An 18819-nucleotide genomic window follows, 5' to 3' on the forward strand; every position below is an offset into this window, starting at 1 on the left:
AAGCCCAATCCATCGTGCAATCCAGCCTCCTATCCATTGACTCTGTCTATATTTCCTGCTGCCTTGACAAAGCAGCCAGCCTTAAGGACCCCACACACCCTGGATGTTCTCGCTCCCATCTTCCATTGAGGAAAAAGATACAAAAATCTGAGGTCGCATACAACTGACTCAAGAATAGCTCCTTCCCTGCTGCCATCAGACTTTTGAATGGACCTAATTTGATCTTTCTCTACACCCTAGCTACATTCTGCACTCCCTCCTTTCCTTCTCTCTGAACAGCATGTGATGGTGTTCCCATGTGTCTGCCACCCTTGTCCTTCTGTATGGTCGAGGTTATAGATTTGGCAAGGTGCTATCGAAGGAACCTTGGTGAGTCGCTGCACTGCATCTTGTAGATGATGCACGCTGTGAATGTTTGAAATGGTTAGCTTAAGGATAACATTGTGCCTGACTCAAATCTGCCTCGGGGTTAGGCTGCTCTCTACATGTTGTGATGCATTCACTCTATCCAGCCTCTCCCAGGGTCAAAGCATTAGTCATTCAGCTTTCAACCAATTCAATATGAACATACGGTCCAGACAAGTAATTATTTGATATCATTGTTAAATTATGGAATTCAAATACCTATTTTCTCCAATATTAACAAACCCCTATATACAGAATTGTCTATACAAGTTAATTAAACCTCTTGTACAAACTTCCACTCCTTGTTTAACTGAAGAAAATGCTGTCTTCACTTAGCGCAGAATAGCCATGTTGAATTTTACAGTACTCAAAAACTAAACCCATAGTCGCAGTTTCTGCTGCTGCTGAAAGTTGAGCTCATCCATAAACCATCTGCCTGTGTCCAAACCACACCAAGTTCCAGTCACCTATCACCCCTGTGCTCATCGAGCTACGTTCGGCTCATAGTTGAGCAACTCCCTCCATGCTGTTAACCCTCCCTATCTCTGTCATCTCCTCCCATCTTGTGAGATCTTGTGTTCCTCCAAATCTAGTCTTGAGTATCTCCAACTTCAGTCCTCTCCCGTTGGCCATGTCTTCAGCTGCGTTGGCCTCAAGCTCTGGGACTCCCTCGCTCAACACACTCCTCAAGGCACTCCTCATGTGGTTTGGTGATGACTATTGCTTGATAATTGCTACTGTGAGATACCTGGAGATGTTTTACTACGACTCGTATTTAAGCTCTGCACATCCAGCCATGAATGGTGGTGGACAATTAAGCAACTCACTGAAGGTGGAGACTCCACAAATATTTCCATCCTCGACGACAGAGGAGCCCAACACATCAGCGCAGAAGATGAGGCTGAAGCATTTGCAGCAACCTTCAGCCAGAAGTGCCGAGTGGGTGATCCATTCTGGCCTCCTTCAGTGGTCCCCAACATCTTGGATGTCAATCTTCAGGCAATTCGATTCACTCCACGTGATGTCAAGAAACAGCTGAAGACACTGGATATTCCCACAGTTACAGGCCCTGACAATACTACTGAAGACTTGTGCTCCAGAACTTGTCATGCCCCCAGTTAAGCTGTTCCAGTACAGCTATAACATTAGCATCTGCCGGTAATGTGCAAAATTGCCCAATTCTGCCTTGTACACAAAAAGCAGGACAAATCCAACCCGGCCAATTACTGTCCATCAGACGTGATGCAAATAGCACTTAATCAGCAACAATCTGCTCAGTGGCACCCAATTTGGGTTTTGCCAGGGTCACTCAGCTCCTAACCTCATTCCAGTCTTGGTTTAAGCATGGACAAGGGGAGGTGAGAGTGACTGCCCTTGACATCAAGGCAGCAATTGATCAAGTATGGTATCAAGGAGCCCTAGCCAAACTGGAGTCAACGGGAACTGAAGGGAAACCTCTCTTCTCTCCCGGTTGGAGTCATATCTGGCCCAAAGATAGATGGTTGTGGTGGTTGGAGGTCAATTATCTCAGCTCCAAGACATCACTGCAGGAGTTCCTCAAGGTATGTCCTGGGTCCAATCATCTTCAGCTGCTTGTTATCTTAAACTCAGAAGTGGGGATGATTTTGTGATTCTGATTCAATGTTCAGCACCATTCACAACTCCTCAGATACTGAAGCAGTCTTTGTCCAAATGCAGCAAGACTTGGGCAATATCCAGGCTTGGGCTAACAAGTGGCAAGTAACACTTGTCACACGAGTGCCAGGCAATGACCATCTCAAACAAGAGAAGATCAAGCCATCATCCTATGACATTACCACCACAGAATCCCCACTATAAACATCCTGAGGGTTACCATTGACCAAAAACTGAATTGTACGAGCCAGATAAATACCATTGCTACTAGAGCAGGTCAAAGGCTAGGAATCCTGCAGCACGTAACTTCCCAAACCCTGTCCATCATTTACAAGGCACACATCAGGAGTGTGATGGAACACTCCCCACTTGCCTGGATGAGTGCAGCTCCAAACAACACTCAAGAAGCTCATGACCATCCAGGATAAAGCAGCCTGTTTGATTGCTGCCCCTTCCATAAACATTCATTCCCTCCACCACCGACAAACAGTAGCCGCAATGTGTACCATCTACAGGATGCACCGCAGGAACTCACCAAGGTTCCTTTAGGCAGCACCTTCCAAACTCATTACTGCTACCATCTAGAAGGACAAGGGTAACGGAGATCTGAATCTCCTGGAGGTTCTCCTCCAAGTCACTCACCACCCTGATTTGGAAATATATTGCCTTTTGTCACTGGGTCAAAATTCTGAAACTCCCTTCTCAAAAGTGTGGATGTACCTACACCAGAGGGACTACAGCGATTCAAGAAGAAGCTCATTACCACCTTAGGGGTAACTAGGGATGGGCAATAAATGCAACACCTGCATCCCAAGGTATTTTTAAAAAATGTACTTGACTTTCACTTTTTAACATTCCTACATCGCTGTTTCTCTTGCATTTATGTTATATACTGCATTTTACTCCAATCTATTATCTTTTTAAAATCCTCAGTTCTTTTCCATTCATAGAACCTCAAAAAAGCTGGACGTTTGAGATTTGCACTGACATATAGAATAAAAATTGTTGAAAAATTGATTTTTCTCTCTACTGAATAGCAGGATTAAAGGGCATTTTAGTTTATTTTTACCCAAAGTGATTTAATCCTGGCTGGAAGATGAATGGGAATTATCAAGTTCCTCCAGTTTGGCAGGTGCCCATAAGTTTTAAACACAACTTTACAGGGTCCAGTTCCTTTCACTAGGAACATAACCCTGGAGAGATTGTGTTAAAATTTTGTGAACAGACACTGACCAACTTGTAAATGATACAAATACAAAAAAATTACATTTGACATAGCACCTTTCACAACCTCTGTTTTACAACCAGCGAAGTAATTTTGGATTATAGTCACTGCTGTAATGTTGGAAATGTGACCGCTAATTTACTGACAGCAAGATCTTACAAACTACCATTTGCTAAGAATAGATAAGGGGCAGAATTCTCCCAAAAAGTTTCTTTGCCCCAAGGGGGAAAACTAATGTGATTCCAGTTGGGTGGACTGGTGCCAGTTAGCAATTCAAACCACGCTTAGAAATCTTTGGGGTGGGAATGTAAAGATACCGGCAAGACCCCTCCCCTATTCCCTGGCATCAGCACCCATTCTCCCCTTCCGTGCCACCCCACTATGGGACACCAAAGTTTCCTCCTGCCCTCCTCGGGCACCCTCTCCATGCTCCCTCCCCCTTAGCAGCACCCACAGGAGAACAACCCCATGTCCCCCTTGCACTGCCAACCTGGCACCCTGGCAGTGGCATGCTGGCACCACTTGATGGTCAGGGAGCAGTGCCAAGGCACAACACAACCATTCACCTGACCACTGGGGATTTCAATGGCTTGCGCGCTCCCAGAATGATCATCATGCCTAGTTTCCATTTTGTGGAGACCAATGGTTATTCTCGCTGACCCTGAGAGTCAACGACTCCCGGGGGCGGGGAGGATCCCACCTGAAACTGACTAAGCATATTCAAATGTAGATTTAAATACATTAATCTGGTTCCTGCTCTCTCGAGAATCCCGAAGGGGGGGTCTCTTGCTGGGCCTAAATTCGTTAGACCTGTCCCCATGTTTCTCCTCCGCCCCCCTCCACCCCCCCGTGACCTGTGGTGGGGTTAGAATCCAGCCCAAACTTACATGATGCTGACTGAAGAATAAATATTGGATTGGAGAAGTCCCTGCCTATTCAAAGTAGTGCTGTGGGATCTTTCCTGCCCATTTGGATTATCCAAAAGACTTCCTCTCCCTCGCTGCTGCACTTAGTAACGAGGATATCAGCTTCTAGCCCACAGCAGCTCAGAGCAAGAGGAAAATACGAAACAGAAAATATTCAACAAGGCGGGCAGTGTCAGTGGGGAGAAATGATGGAGATGCCACTATTAGACTGGGGTGGACAAGATGAGAGGTCACACGACACCAGGTTAAAGTCCAAAAGGTTTATTTGAAATTACAAAGTTTCAGAGCGTTGTTCCTTCAAGTGAGAAAGAAACCAATTTAATGGGGCTACTAACAAATGTAAATCATCAGGTTAATATCCTTGATTTGCTCTGATTTGTTATTGTTACACGTATTAACATACAGAAAGTATTGTTTTTTGCATGCTATAGGCACAACATTTTGTTCATAGAGAAGGTAATGAGAGTGCAGAGTGTAATGTTACAGCTGGGGTGTAGCAAAAGATCAAATTAATGTGAGGTGGTCCATTCAAAAGTCTGACAGCAGCAGGGAAGAAGCTGTTGTGTCGGTTGGTACGTGACCTCAGACTTTTGTATCTTTTTCCCAACGAAAGAAGGCGGAAGAGAGAATGTCCGGGGTGTGTGGGGTCTTTAATTATGCTGCCTGCTTCGCCAAGGTAACGGGAAGTGTAGATAGAGTCAATGGATGGGAGGCTGGTTTGCGTGATGGACTGGGCTACATTCTCAACCTTTTGCAGTTTCTTGCAGTCTTGGGCAGAGTAGGAGCCCAGACCAAGCTGTGATACAACCAGAAAGAATGTGTTCCATGGTGCACCTGATGTCGTCTTCAAAGCATCAGTAAAGGAAATACTACACAATTTGGATCAAGCATTGATTAGACATTGTTCTTTGGTATTATGTTTTTCAATCGATGTGTTTGAATTGATGAAGGAGTTCCCCAAGCAGGGGGAGCAACCTACAAGTTAGAGATCAGTCAATTGGGAGCAAAATTGGGTGACATTTTTGTTTCTAAAGGAGAATGGAACTCAGAATCTCTTTCCTCCTTACTCCCCCAACTACCACATGCCCCTCTCCCCCATCCTGTCTTAGTAATATGATACATTTTCTTGTGAGGCAAGGATTCATAGCCTCCTACAGCACAGGAGGAGGCGGCCTTTTGGCCCATCAAGCCTGCACAGACAATCCCTGCCAGGCTCTATCCCCATTACCCCACACATTTACCCTGCTAGTTCCCCCTCACACTAAGGGGCAATTTAGCATGGCCAATGCACCGAACCCGCACATTTTTTTGGACTGTGGGAGGAAACCGGAGCGCCCAGAAGAAACCCACACAGACATGGGGAGAACGTGCAGACTCCTCACAGCCAGTGAGTGACCCGCGGCCAGAGTTAAGCCCAGCGCCCTGGTGCTATGAGGCAGCAGTGATAATGACTGTGTCCCTGTGCTGCTTCAAGCCATCCCTCACCCACCCCAAAAAGTGGATGTGGAGAGGGGGCAATTAAATTTCAAAACTGAGTTACGATGATACATTTCCTTATTAGGCAAGGTGCATCAGGAGGAAGGTTAAAACCAAGTCAGAAAATGTATAACGAGGTCAAACAGTTAAAAGCAAAATTCAGTGAATGCTGGAAACTTGAAATGAAAAAGACTGGAAGAAACAGGAAGGGGACACTGGAGCCCAAAACACAAGAAAACAAGTGCTGGAAATACCCAGCAGATAAAACCAGCCTCCCATCACTGACTCTGTCTACACTTCCCACTGCCTCGGTAAAGCAGCCGGCATAATCAAGGACCCCACATCCCGGACATTCTCTCTTCCACTTCCTTCCGTCAGGAAAAAGATACAAAAGTCTGAAGTCACATACCAACCAACTCAAGAACAGCTTCTTCCCTGCTACTGTCAGACTTTTGAATGGACCTTCCTCGCATTAAATTTCTCTACACTCTTGCTATGACTGTAACACTACATTCTGCAGTCTCTCCTTTCTGCCTCTATGAACAGTATGCCTTGTCTGTATAGCGTGCAAGAAACAATACTTCTCATTATATCCCAATACATGTGACGATAATAAATCAAATCAAAGGTCTGGCAGCATTTGTGGAGAGGGGAACAGAGTTAACATTTTGAATCCGATATGAATCTCTGAGCCGCAGCTCAGAACTTAAAAGTCACTTTCAACTTGAGACATGGAAATGTAGGGATTAGGATCAGAAGCAGATAAATTCAGCTCTTTGAGCTCTCCACCATTCAATCAGATCATGGCTCATTTTTCCCTGCTCTCAAATCCACCTGTTCCCTACATCCCCTTTTATCCCTTTTTTATTCTTGAAATTCCTAATAACGAAACGTTAACTCTGATCTGCTGAATGTTTCCAGCACTTTGCTGTTCTTGGGGCGACACGGTGGCACAGTGGTTAGCAATGCTGCCCCACAGCAGCAGGAATCCGGGTTCAAATCCCGGCTGGGGTCACCGTCTGTGTGGAGGCTGCACGTTCTCTCCATGTCTGCGTGGGTTTCCTCCACAGTCCAAAGAGGTGCAGGTTAGCCGGATTAGCCATGATAAATTGCCCCTTAGGGTCGCGGGTATTGGCAGGGTAAGTATGTGGGGTTACGGGATGGGATTGTTGTCAGTGCAGACTCTGTAGGCCAAATAGCCACCTTTTGCATTGTAGATTCAAAGATTCTTATTTTAGTCTCAAATGGTCTCTTCTGTTCATGTCTAAGATCTCCCTCAGAGAGGGCAAGAGATTTGACCACTCAAATGTTAAGTTCAGTCATCACATTATCCTCAAGGTTACTCTGTAAATAACACATTATTGTTCCAATGGAACTAGCATTAAGTAGTATTAAAACAGAGTGGACAAACTTTCACAGCTGCTTTGTTCAGGCCAGCTTCCAAAGTAACAGGTTGGCTAACAGTGGCTGGATTTCTCCAATCTCGCCTGCGACTGGGATTCTCCAGTCCTGCTGTTGAGAATGGAGATTTGACTGAGCGCCAAATTCTCCATCCTCGTTGGTGGAACGATGAATCTCAGAGAATTCCGGCCTGTGTCTGGTAGGCCTTGTGGTGCATCCATAGTGCCTTCGCTCCCTCAGCCAGAAGCTCTAGGTTCAAATCCCACTCCAGGACTTGATGGCTTACAGGGATTGTTTAAAATGGAGCGAAACATGCCCGATGACAAGTGCGATGAGCAGGTGGATTTCCTGGTGGGTGGGACCGCAGAAGGCAATGGCAAACCTCTGCGATATCTGTCAAGCATAATCATGGACCAATCCAATGAAAGTCCATTAACGCCAACATCGTCTTGAGGGCTGGAGGAAGAGGGACAGAGCCTGCCATGAATTTGAGCTGTCCCTGCAGCTTTAATTCAGCTTAATACTAATTCTGTTCACTAGGTTGCTGGAAGTGTAAATGGATAAATGTGGACTGAGTGCTAAAGGACATCTGTACGAAAGCAAACAGAAAAATTGGGAAACAAAACACAGCAAAAGTGGCAGCGCAGTAAAGAGCTTGAATCTGACGTCAAATCAGAAACAGGAGGAGGAATAATGGGTGGAGTTTTACAGCTCCCCAGCTGGCAGGATTTTCCATTCCTGCTGAAGTCAATAGACTTTGCTACATTTTCCAGCTCCACCCTCTCCCACTGCAACAGGGCTGTAAAACCTCACAATGAGAGGGATACATTGGAGTAAACGATAGAAAAGTGAGAAAAAAAATACAAAAAATGTAAAATTTGCCACCTTTTAAAATCTCTCTGGAAAACCTGAGTGGATAAGACTTCACATTAAAACTGTTATCTTTCAGTGCTGAAGGATTTGATTAGCAATACTTAACACATTGATACAGAGGCATCGATGTTGATAATGGCCACAGTTAACTTCAGCTTAACGAGCAAATAACAGACAATTAGGAAAATTCACACATGAACCAAATCGAGAAGGACAAGGGTGAGCTGCTGTCTTTGTGAAGCTAATAATGGAGAGGTACAAACTCTGGGATATTCCCGTTTAACCCAAGACTGAAGCTCTCAAACACACAAGCAGCCTTGTTATTCACCTGCCATTTTAAACCAGAAAAAAACTACATTACAATTACTTTTCTAAGCCTCATTAATCATAGTTTTATTCTCATCATTTACCCTCCCCAACCCCTGCACCAACTCCACCCTCCACCCCACTGCCCCCAATTAAGTTATTAATGAATATTAAGCATGAAATAGTATCCCAGGGCAGCATGATGGCACTGCTGCCTCATAGCACCAGAGACCTGCGTTCGATTCCCAGCTCAGGTCACCATCTGTGCACAGTCTGCACGTTCTCCCTGTGTCTGCATGGGTTTCCTCCGGGTGCTCCAGTTTCCTCCCACAGTCTGAAAGACGTGCTGGTTAGGTGCACTGGCCGTGCTAAATTCTCACTCAGTGTACCAGAACAGGCGCTGGAGTGTGGCAATTTTCACAGTAACTTCATTGCAGTGTTAATGTAAGCCCACTTGTGACACTAATAAACAAACCTAGTGAGAGAGCTTCCTGGGTTTATTATCTTCTTTTCACCTCAGATTTTTTATTCATTCATTCACGGGATGTGGACATTACTGACAAGACCAACATATATTGCCTATCCCTAGTTCCCTTAAGGTGGTGGTGAGCTGCCTTCTTGAACCTCTACTGTCCATGTTATACGTACACCCAGAGTGCTATTGGGGTGGAGGTGGGGAGGGGAAGTTCCAGGATTTGGGCCCAGCAACAGTGAGGGAACGGCAACATATTTGCAAGTCAGGATGGTGAGAGACTTGGAGGGGAACCTCCAGTTGGTGGTACTCCCAGGTATCTGCTGCCCTCGTCCTTCTAGGTAGGAGTGGTCGCAGATTTGGAAGGTGCAGTCAGAGCTTTGGCGAGTTGAATCCAAAACGGAATAGTCTTATGTTAACAAATAGGTTTAACTTAAATCTAAAGGATGGAAATTTAGAATATGCATTCTAAACTAATTCCCACAATTATTACACACCACCAAAAATTGTTTTTTCATTGTCTTTGAACACTTTTTAAAATATTGGAAATAGGGACAAATAGATTGAACAGCGTGGGCAGGAGGTCACGTGAGGTAAGAAGGCTGGACTAAGATGCAGGAGTAGGCCTTTCAAGCCTGTGCCACCATTTTGTGGTCTCAACTCTACCTTCCTGTCTCCCATAACCCTCGATTTCCCCTGTCAAATTTCTATCTAATTCAGCCTTGTATAAATTCCAACATCCAGCCTCCTCTGCTTTGTAGATGAAGAGACTTCCAAGGACTAATCACCCAGAGAAATATATTCTCATATCCATCGTAAAAGGCATTTTGGTAAGGTGCCACATCACGTGGATGTAAATAGTTGAGGCGCCAGCACTGATCCCTATGGCACTCCTAGTTTGCCAACACAAAAATAGTCCATTCCTCTCCACACTCTGCTTCCTGTTAGCTAGCCAGTCCTCTTATTCATGCTAATATGTTATTCCCTTTCATCTCGTTCTCTTATCTTGTGTGGAACTGGATCAAATGCCTTTAAAAATTCAATTACTTAAATTCTCATTCAAATCATTAATATAATTCTGTGGGCATGATTAGTAAGTTTGCAAATGACCCCAAAATTGGTGGCATAGTGGACGGTAAAGAGCGTTAGCTAGGATTGCAACGGGACCTTGATCGATTGGGCCAGTGGGCTGACGAATGGAGGTGGAATTTAATTTGGGTAAATGTGAGGTGATGCATTTTGGTAACTCAAATTGGGGTAGGACTTACTCGGTTATGGTAGGGCGTTGGGAAGAGTTACAGAACAAAGAGATCTAAGGGTACAGGTTCATAGCTCCTTGAAAGTGGAGTCACAGGTGGACAGAGTGGTGAAGAAGGCATTCGGCATGCTTGGTTTCACTGGCCAGAACGTTGAATAAAGGAGTTGCAACGCCTTGTTGAAGTTGTACAAGACATTGGTAAGGCCACACTTGGAATACTTTGTACAATTCTGGTCACCCTATTATAGAAAGAGGTCTATTTAACTAGAAAGAGTGCAGAAAAGATTTACTAGGATGCTACCAGAACTTGATGGATTGAGTGATGAGGAGAGGCTGGGTAGACTGGGACTTTTTTCTCTGGAGTGTAGAAGGCTGAGGGGTGATATTACAGCAGTCTATAAAATAGAGGGGCAGAGGTCAGCAAGATAGACTATCTTTTCCCAAAGGTAGGGAAGCATGGGTTTACGGTGAGAGGGGAGAGATAAAGGGTCCAGAGGAGAAATTCTTTCACTGAAGGTAGAACGAGCTGCCAGAGGCAGTAGTAGAGGCAAGCACAATTTTGTTTTTTAACAAGTGTTTAGACAGTTACATGGGTACAGAGGGATACATGCAATTGGGACTAGCTTAGTGGTAAAAACTGGGTGACATGGCAACTTGGGCTGAAGGGTCTGTTTCCATGCTCTCAAGCTCTGACTCTATATACCCCATGTTTACAGGTTCCCCTTTATCCTTGCTTGCTATTTCCTTAAAAAGTCCAATGAAATAGTTAAAGGCAATTTATCTTTCATAAAACCATGCTGGCTCTGCCTGATCATTGTGATATTCTAAGTATCTTGCTATAACCTTCTTAATAATAGATTCTAGCATTTTCCTTGTGACAGACATTAGATTAACTGACCTGCATGTTCCTGCTTTTGTGAATGAAGGTGTTAGAATTGCTACTTTCCAATCCACAGGGACCTTTCCAGAATGGAAGAAATTTTGGAAAATTACAATCAATGGTTCCACTATTTCTTCTTTTAAAATACCAGAAGGTAGGCCATTTGGGCTTGAAGGCTTGTCAGGTGGAAACTCTAACCTTTGGCTAGGTGATATGTACATACAAGAGAAGTCATTTAACGTGATTGCACTGGGCTAAAAAAAAAAGTGGAACAACAAGATATGGAGATGTATGTTAATCCATGAGATCAGGAGGTAAATGGGACTTAGGATACTTTATCATGTGTCTATATCTCGCAGCCTGGTGTTTATTCCTTGGGCGCAGTCTATAGGTTAGATCCTGAAAGGGCACCCATTGTTCAGATGACCCAAGTAATCTCGTTAGCATTTGACCAAACTGCGTAAATAAAAGTGCATGAATTTCCATAAATCGGTATAAGTAATTGGAGCCCCAGGAAATGACAGACCCCCAACATTATACTGATCAAAGTGTTTAAGTCATACATCTTGCAAACACCGTTTACAGCTTGGCTGAAAACCTGAAAGCAGAAAAGCAAGTTAGAATGACTAACCCCGAGACCAAAGAAACCGAGTTCAGGTTTCACTGCTTTTTAACAAGAACATTGCGCTTAAAAGACCAAACACACTGGCTGTGTTTCCTGCCACACTCTGGTGTCAATATGAAGGGACCCCAGCCCCTCTTGTCCTACCGAGGAAGTGAGAGTAGAGGATACTTGAGTTTGAGGATCAGTGCCAATTCCACTCGCACACAGGATTTGACAGAGTTTGAGATGATCAAGTCAAGGTGGGCATGCTGTTTCCATCTCAGTGGCTCAGTTGGTAACGTTTTTGACTCCGAAAGGTTGTCAGTTCAAGCCCCATGCTAGATACGTGAGCACCTAACCCAGGCCGGAATTCACCGATCGCGCACGTCCTGCGACCTCCGCCAGCGAGAGTAGAGAATTTGGCGTTCAGTCAACATTCCATTCGCTGCAGCGGGACTGGAGAATCCCAGGCATGGGCGAGGTCAGAAAATTCCAGCCCTCGTCTGCTCCCACTAGACCTGCATAGAGGGTGTGCTACGTTGTTGGAGGTGTCATCTTTTAAGATGAGATATTAAACTGAGGTCTCATCTGCCTCCTTAAGTGGATATAAATAAAAATCTCATCAACACTATTTCGAAGAGGAGGAAGGGATTTCCCCGGTGACCAGGTTAAAATTTATCCCTGGGCCAACATCACTAAAACAAACTATCTGGTCATTGTAACATTGCTATTGGTGAGATCTTGCTGTGCATAAATGGGCTGCTGTGTTTCCTACATTACAGCAGTGGCTACACTTTGAAAAGCACATGGTTGGCTGCAGCTTTGAGCCATCATGCAGTCAGAAAGACCCAGGAGAAATTCCTTTCACATACTGGTAACTAACTCTCACCCAACATTGAGGAGACTTTTACACCACATGACTGTGGGCATCTCTGGACTTGGAAATCCAATGACCATTCCTTCGCTGGGTCTAAATCCTGGAAATCCCTTCCCAACACCAGATGGCTGCAAAAGATCAAGAAAAAGGCTCACCACCTCAAGGGGAAGTAGAAATGGCCAATTAATGCTCTCCGTGCCAGTAACGATTGCATCCCATAACCATCATTTTTTTTTAAACACTTTTGCATGAGGGGTTGTCACTTGGCCCAGATACAATGGTCCCAACGTGGACAGGCTGAGAAACAGAAGGCAGAAATGCCAAGACCTTAATTGTTTGGGAGAGAGAATAGAGCCAATATTTCGAGTCGGAATGACTCATCTTGACGAAGGGTCATCCAAACTCAATGTTGGCTCTATTCTCTTTCCACAGAAGCTGTCAGACCTGCTGAGATTTTCCAGCATTTTCTGTTTCAGATTCCAGCATCCGCAGTAAATTGCTTTTACATCAATCGCTTGGATTGAGTTTATATCAGACAGTATAAAAAGTGTACAATTGGATTACAAGATAATCTTGCAATGCTGCCCATCTAGCTCCTTAAGACGGACTTTGCCAATCGAGTTATGTTGGGGGGGGGGGGGGGCGTTCCTGTCTGAGTACAGGCTCCAGTCTATAGACACTGCTGGAAGATAACAAATCAAGGCCCAGCTTGTTCATCTTCCATCATCCTGGTCATCACATGATACAGCAAAAATGGTTTCTGCTGACTAATCATAGTAATCAGGCTCTAATCATTAGTCTGCAACAGACCCAGACATGGGGCCAACTTTCCCCCTTATTATTTTGCCCATTTGTCTGATCTGCATATGAACAGTTCAAAGGCTTCTGGAATGGTCTTTAGTTTCAGTCCTGTACATTAAGCAAAATATGATGATCACCCGAGAGCAACAGGACAGACAGCTGATTAGAAGCCTTCACTGTGTCCTTTGGGAGCATTGCAGCAGCCTCGATTTCTGAAGTAGCCCAGCACAGTCTCCGAGGCAGACCCGACTGTGAGCTCTGGGAGGTTAACCCCTCGCAGCTGGGATTATAGCAACACTTTGTAATTTCAAAACACCGGGTTATTTTTAAAAACGGAGTCAAACAATGTGTGACATTGCAGCGAGCCCTTCGATTCAAAAAGGGGATGCCTTACTTTCCACATGTACACTTTCCCTAATAGTTGCTCACAACCGTTGACTCTGCCTACACTCCCCACGGCTTCGGAAAAGCAGCCAGTATAATCAAGGACCCAGACATTCTCTCCTTCACCTTCTCCTGTCAGGTAAAAGATACAGAAGTCTGAGGTCACGCACCAACTGAGTCAAGAACAGCTTCTTCCCTGCTTTGAGTGGACCTACCTCGCATTAAGTTGATCTTTCTCTACACCCTAGCTATGATTGTAACACTACATTCTGCACTCTCTCCTTTCCTTCTCTATGAACAGTATGCTTTGTCTATATCGCGTGCAAGAAACAATAGTTTGCTAAAATGTGACAATAAAACAAATCAAGAGATAAAGGGTATTTACAGATAAATATTAAAAATAATTTACTAAATCAAATTAATAACATCTTGTATTTATTATGGAGTCCTACAGTGCAGAAGGAGGCCATTCAGCCCATTGAGTCTGCACCACCACAATCCCAGCCAGGCCCTATCCCCAAGCATTTATTCTAGCTAGTCCCCTGACACTAAAGGGGCAATTTAGCATAGCCAATCCACCTAACCTGCACATCTTTGGACTGTGGGAGGAAATCGGAGCACCCGGAGGAAACACACACACACGGTGAGAATATGTAAACTCCACACAGACAGTGACCCAAGCCAGGAATCGAACCCAGGTTTCCTCCCACAGTCCAGAGGTGTGTGGGTTAGGTGGATTGGCCATGTTAAATTGCCCCTTAGTGTCAGGGGGACCAGCTAGAGTAAATGGTAAATGTAGGTTATGGGGATAGGACCTGGATTGGGTTGTGGTCGGTGCAGACTTAATTGCCAAGCCAGTAATTGAACCTGGGTCCCTGGTGCTGAGAAGCAGCCGTGCTAATCACTGTGCTATCGTGCCGCCCCACTGCTACCCCTCAGCGCCAGGGACCTGGGTTCAACTCTAACCTTGGGTCACAGTCTGTGCAGAGTCTGCACATTCTCCCCGTGTCTGCATGGGTTTCCTCCCACTGTCTGAAAAAATGTGCTGGTCAGGTGCATTGGCCATATTAGATTATCCCTCAGTGTGTGCCGGAATGTAGCAACCAGGGGATTTTCACAATAACTTCATTGCGGTGTTAATATTGGCCTCCTTGTTACACCAAGAAATAAACTTGTCTCCCAGTCTGTTAAATGTACTTATTCTTAAGAGTTGTCGTTCCCCAATGCAGGCAGTAAGATAACACCACAGTTAAATAGCACTACCAAAACTAGACCGAGCAACCTGCATTCACTCAATGGCAGCAGAGACCCAGTGTCTCTCGATGTGTTGCCAGTGCTCAAGGTTGTCCTTGAAAATGGAATGGCCGTGTCAGTGTGCCAACACTGTGCCACGGGCAGGAATGGGGAGGCATGGCTGGCTTCAGTATCAGAGTTGCAGCCAGCCCCACCCGCTGCTCACAAACTCAATAGTGTCTGATGTACGGAACAAAGCGTTCTCGATTTTTCCCAGCCTAGCTCGAGGGAACTCGGCACTGTACCACTTAAACTGAGAGCAAAAAGAAAGGAAGGACTTGCACCTGTATGTAGGGCGTTAGCTACAGTTCAGTGGCCTGCACTCTTGCCTCTTGGACAGAAGGTTTTGGTTCAAGTCCAGCTTCAGGACTCCTGCTCAATATCTCGGCTGACCCCCCCAGTTCCGGTTCTGAGAGTGCTGCACCATCAGAGGATGCTGTTGTTTGGACGAGGCTTATTTTAAATGGAAACCTAGCAAGAATTTGGGTAAATGTAAAAGAATCCTTTTTAAAAATTTGTTTATTTGTCATATGTAGGTTTACATTAACAACACAATGAAGTTACTGTGAAAATCCCCTAGTTACCACACTCCGGCACCTGTTCAGGTACACAGAGGGAGAGTTTAGCGTGGCCAGTGCACCTAGCTAGCACATCTTTCAGATTGTGGGAAGAAACCAGAGCACCCAGGGGAAACCCACGCAAGACATGGAGAGAACATGCAAACCACACAGACAGTGACCCAAGCCAGGAATCGAACCTGGGCCCTTGGCGCTGTGAGGCAGCAGTGCTAACCCACTGTGCCACCGCGTCACCCTTGGCCCTTCAGTGGAGAAGACTGAGGAGTTCTCCCTGCTGATATTTGACCCGTTATATAAATCACAAAACTACATCCTCTGATCATTATCACATTGCTGATTGTGGGAGCTTGCTGTGCACAAGTTGACTGCCGTGTTTCTGAAATTACAACAGTGAGCACCCTTCAAAAAGGAACTTTGTTGGCACCATTGCAATGCAGGAAGGAAAGCAATCAATTTGCTCACGGCAAGCTCCCACATCAGCAATGAGATAATGACCAGATCGTTTGGATTGTGGGATAAATTTTGAACAGGAAACCAGAGAGGACCCGCCTGCTATTCAAAATGGTGGCCTGTCCATCCACCTGGGGGAGGGCAGATGGAGGCCTGAGTTTAGCACCTCATCTATCAAGGTGACACCATTGATAGCGTGACGCTCCCTTGGTACTGACCCACCGACAGCGCGGCGCTCCCTCGGTACTGCACTGGGAATGCCAACAGACTGGATTTTTACTCAATCTCTGGAATGCACCCTGCACCCACAGCCAAAAGGTAAGAAAGTGTACCACCAACTGAGGCATGAGGGGATGGGTGGGCATCGGGATTTGGTGTGAGGGGAGATACCCTCCGAGGGGACTGGGGGGGTGGGGAGTGAAGGATCACTGTTGCTTCCATTGCATCCAAATTTTAAAAAAAAACAATTTTGTATCAACATTCTTTCAAAGAAAGCTAAGACGGTGTGGGTTCAATTCCAGCCCCTGGCCTGTGTGGAGTTTGCACATTCTCCCCATGTCAGCGTGGGTTTCCTCCGGGTGCTCTGGTTTCCTCCCCCAATACAAAGGTGTGTTGGTTAATTGATTGGCCATGCTAAATTACCCCTTAGTGTCAGGGGAGTGGCAGGGTAAGTGTGTGGGGTTGTAGGATGGGGCCTGGGTGGGATTGTGGTTGGTGTGGACTCCATGGGCCGAATGGCCTCGTGCTACGCTGTGTAGGCTTAGAATATATTCTAATCTAAGGTAGAACATATGATTTTGCAGTAATGGACATCTGGGGGTTAATGCTGCAGGGAACCTTTTTTGCAATTACATTTTAGATGGTTTTCCCAACACAGCTTTACAATTAAGAATGTGCGTTATTACCCTTTATTCTGGATATTGTGGGGAATTTTCCCACCAGCACAGAGAGGGGAGACTAATGGGTTAATTCACTCGTGGTCAAATATATAGAATCCATTCACTTTTCCCCAACATTCCCTGACACTCACTCCCTCTGCGTTGGGAGTTCAGTTCCACAGGGAGAGGGGCCACACCCCAAAGCTCAGGCCTCAGCACAGGGCTCTTTTAGCACCCACCTGCCAGCTATGCGACTGTGGCTACATCACAGCACAGCCCTACCCCCACCTTCATCCACGCACCTCCTGGGGGAGTGCCCAGGTGGCAACCAGGACTATCAACCACAGCAATTTTTGAACTCCCAACGTGGGATCGCCAACGCAAGCCTGCCCCAGATTAGAAAACACAGGATACGGAATAACTTGCATCTGTATAGCGCCTGGAGCACAGTGTAAACATTCCTAGGCACCTCACGGAGACATTATCAGACACCACAACAAGAACAGAAAATGCTGGAAAATCTGGCGAGAGCTGTGGGAGAGAGAACATTTTGAGTCGGAATGAAGGGTCATCTACTGAGATTTTCCAACATTTTCTGTTTTGTTTTCAGATTCCAGCATCTGCAGCATTTCACTTATTGGACACCGAAAGGAGATATTAGGACAGATGACCAAAAGTTTGATCACAGAGGCAGATTTTATGGAGCATCCGAAGTGGTAGAAGGTGTTAAAGGAATTCCAGAGTTTAGGGCCTAGGTCACTGAAGGCCTGTCCACCAACGATGGAGTGAAAGGACTGGAGGGGGGAGAGGGATTTGCACAAGAGGTTAGACTTGAAGCCAGATTTCAGAGGGATGTAGGGTTGGAGAAGCTTGCAGGGATAGGGAGGGGTCATCCCAGGGGTTTAGCTACTCCGAGGAAACTTCCTAAACCAGCAGAAGGACATCAGCTCAGACACTCTTTTTTGCACTAACTTCTACCTGTTGAATCAGGAATCCCCAAATCAACACAGGGCAGATGCCACACTCCCCCTTGGACCAAGGGAGAGGGGAGGGTGGTGGCAAGTCTGAACCTGAGGAAACGGGGCCCAAGTTTTGAAAGAAAATGATCACCTTTAAGTAAAAGGGAGGGTGGAACGGATCAGTCAACAGACAAAAAAAAATCAGATGGAAAAGGATTTCCCCGTTTTCACAAGAGTTTGGGGAGCTGGTGGCCTTTTGGGTTCAAGATGCTTTTTAGAGACGATCCCTTATTCCGAGGCTGAAAATAGCGACTGTTTTAGAGCGAGTGGTAATTTTTTGCCCTCCCTTACACCATCATGTTTTTAAACGCTGTTGTTCTGATCAAAATGCAACGGAGGGGAGAGCGCTAATTAGCCTTATTTAGCCTACAGAATGTTTGCAACCAGTCACACCTCTGAACAATATATATTTCTAAATGTATTTAAGAACTAACACCTCAAAGGGAAGGTGACTGAGAAACAGGTGAGGTCTCTGCTTACACTCCATGACCATGTTTTTCCCTCTTACCTTCCAAGGCACTCCCTGCAGGTTTGACACAGCAGGTAAAGAGGCAACTGCTCTGCTTCCTCTCCCTCTCTCTCGTTCTGTTTCAAAGAATTATTGTTCCCGTTCCTTGCTATTCCCGCACAATGTGTCCCGACTTTAAACCCTGCAGCCGTGAGCCACCCTCGCTCTCTGTCTCTCTCTCTCTCTCCCCAGAAGGTTCAATGTTCATTCATAAAACATGCCGGCAGTGCCAGGCAGGACCGGGAGGGAGGGAGGGAGGGAGAGAGAGGGGTGTGGAACACACAGAGGGGGGTTGGTTTAAAGGGAGAGATTTAAAGGGAGTAAGGACACACACAGGAGAGGGAGAAATACACACACACACACAGAAGGAGAATTAGGCACACAGAGGAGAGGGAGAAGGGGGGGGAAGAGAGACACACAGACGAGAGGGGGAGAGAGAGACACGCACAGGAGAAGGAGAGACAGACACACGCACACAGAGGGGGAGAGAGAGACACACACAGAGGGAGAGAGAGAGACACACGCAGAGGAGAGGGAGAGAGAGACACACACAGACACAGAGGAGAGAGA

General features: G+C 45.7%; 1 protein-coding gene across 1 annotated transcript in view; it reads right to left on the minus strand.

The window, feature by feature from the left end:
• The window catches only part of LOC145343385 (coronin-2A-like), a 127651-nt gene extending 109170 nt beyond the window's left edge, over positions 1-18481 (minus strand). The window contains exon 1 of the mRNA XM_080189600.1: positions 18250-18481. The gene's annotated coding sequence lies outside the window, so the exon portion shown is untranslated. The remainder of the gene's footprint in view (positions 1-18249) is intronic.
• Positions 18482-18819: the final 338 nt, after the last annotated feature.

Source organism: Carcharhinus amblyrhynchos, chromosome 5 (genome assembly GCF_965287045.1).
Source record: "Carcharhinus amblyrhynchos chromosome 5, sCarAmb.v2.hapA, whole genome shotgun sequence".
Classification (NCBI taxonomy): domain Eukaryota; kingdom Metazoa; phylum Chordata; class Chondrichthyes; order Carcharhiniformes; family Carcharhinidae; genus Carcharhinus; species Carcharhinus amblyrhynchos.